The following is a 2,068-nucleotide window of genomic DNA, read 5'->3' as shown; positions in this document are numbered from 1 at the left end:
CATAATAGTGCTATGAGGGAGTGAGACATAAAGTGTTACACTTGAATAGCATAAAAAGGTGATGACTGCCTCATTAGATGCCAAGTGAGAGCATATGCTCCCCTAATAGAGGATTGTGGTGCATAAATTGGCCTTACTACTTAGAGTTCCAGGTCCTCATATCTGTTCAGTGTATCTTATGTTTGAGACTGTCACTGCAAACAAAATTTGATTATTGGACACACCTTCAAAATTCCTTAGAATTTTAATAAAAAGTTCACGTTAGAAGCACTGTCTTCTTGCCCACCCTTATCTCTTGTCTCCCTTCTAATAGTGTCAAACTTTTTGTATCTCTTTGGAATTGGTGTATTGTGTTAGGCCTGCATAATTTCCACACGTCCTGTCACTTGATTTCCGCTTGAAAATGCAGACTCATTTCTCTGATATTAATTAGAGAAACCTCAGTTTTGCATATTTTCATAATAATCATGGTGGTCTTAAGGCTATTATTTTCCCCTGTGTTTTCCACAGTTTTACAAATGGCTCTGTTATTGAAATTATTTTTATAAAAAAAATGTGAAGGACGATTTCTCTGCTGTTTATTGTAAGCTTCTTGAACTTTTTTTTTTTAAGAGAAGTAAGCCTTTATTTTCTTGTTTCACAAATAAACCTGGCTGAATTGGTTGCTTTTTGGTAATTGATTATCAGAGACCAAATCCCATATCCTCTTCCGACTCCTCCAACTCTTTCTTTGCTTCAGCCTTGGCTGGGGCTGCGGTAGCAGCAGGTGCAGCAGTGGTGGCAGTGGCCACAGGGGCAGCAGCCACAAATACAGATGGATCAGCCAAGAAGGCCTTGACCTTTTCAGCAGTGGGAAGGTGTAATCAGTCTCCACAGACAAGCCAAGACCTGCTTGTATCCACTGGTGATAGAATGGGGCACTGATGCAACAGTTAGGTAAACCTGTCTGCAGACATATGCTGGCAACATTGAGGACACCCTCCAGGAAGCAAGAATGCAGAGTTTCCTCTGTGATGTCAAGCACTTCAGGGTCGTAGATGCTGTGATTGTCAAACACCTGCTGGATGATCAGCCCAAAGGGGGAGATGTTCAGCACATTCAGTAGGGTGGCTTTGCTGGCTCCTACTTTGTTTCCGGTCTTAATCAACTGCACATCACTCAGGATTTCAATGGTGCCTCTGGAGATTTTAGTGGTGATGCCTGAAGCCTGGAAGAAGGAGGTCTTCTCGGAACCAGACCAGTGTTCTGGGCTGTCACAGTGACTTCACATGGGGCTGTGGCACCAGCACAGGTGGCAGCTGGCACCTTATTGGCCAGCAGCATGTCCCTGATCTCAGTGAGGTCCTTCTTGGTGAACACAAAGCCCACATTCCTCCGGATATGAGGCAACAGTTTCTCCAGAGCTGGGTTGTTCTCCAGATGCCCTCAGATGGTCTTGCGCATCATGGTGTTCTTGCCCATCGGCACGACAGCCTTCCCGCGGAGGGACATACGGATCTGCTGCATCTGCTTTGAACCCACATTGTCTGCTGAAGCTTTTTGGATGATGATTCAAAAGTTGGATGATTTTAAGGAAGTAGTTGGAACTTCCAGGTTGCCCTGTCTTCTCTGGGCATCACAGCAGTGCGTCCGGGATTACCATGCAGGGTTTAAAGACGGTATCACTCTCACAAGGACGCCTGGAGAGAGGAGGCGAATTTTAATTTTTTTTCTAATCTTTATATCTTAGTACAACATAAGGTATCTTGGTAATTCAAATATATTCTTAATTTAAATTCTTATCAAATACAGTTTTAATTAAATATTTAAATATTTATTATCTTATGTAAATATATTTAAATCTCCTAAAGTTTGAGAAGTTATTTAATTAATGTTAATATACCAAGAATATTATTTTCCAGAGTTGAATTATCAAAGAAATTTATTTTAATTTTGACTGAGCTTGCATTTTTGAGAGACTAATTTCTGTTGAGTTAAACCATCCCATTCAAAATCTAACCTGATAAAAGATACATGTATGAGTTAGGCATAGCATGCAAGCCAATTTAAACTAAGTAATTTGTTTATA

At 40.9% G+C, this 2,068-nt stretch overlaps 1 pseudogene; it reads right to left on the bottom strand.

Annotated features, from left to right (window-relative positions):
• Window positions 1–683: 683 nt before the first annotated feature.
• LOC123801099 (large ribosomal subunit protein uL10 pseudogene) lies at window positions 684–1,616 on the bottom strand (annotated as a pseudogene).
• Window positions 1,617–2,068: the final 452 nt, after the last annotated feature.

The sequence above is a fragment of the Ursus americanus genome, chromosome 10 (assembly GCF_024610735.1).
Source record: "Ursus americanus isolate L20-20 chromosome 10, mUrsAme1.1.p, whole genome shotgun sequence".
NCBI classification, from domain to species: domain Eukaryota; kingdom Metazoa; phylum Chordata; class Mammalia; order Carnivora; family Ursidae; genus Ursus; species Ursus americanus.
The sequence above is the reverse complement of the archived record's forward strand: the minus strand, read 5'-3'. Positions and strand labels throughout refer to the sequence as shown.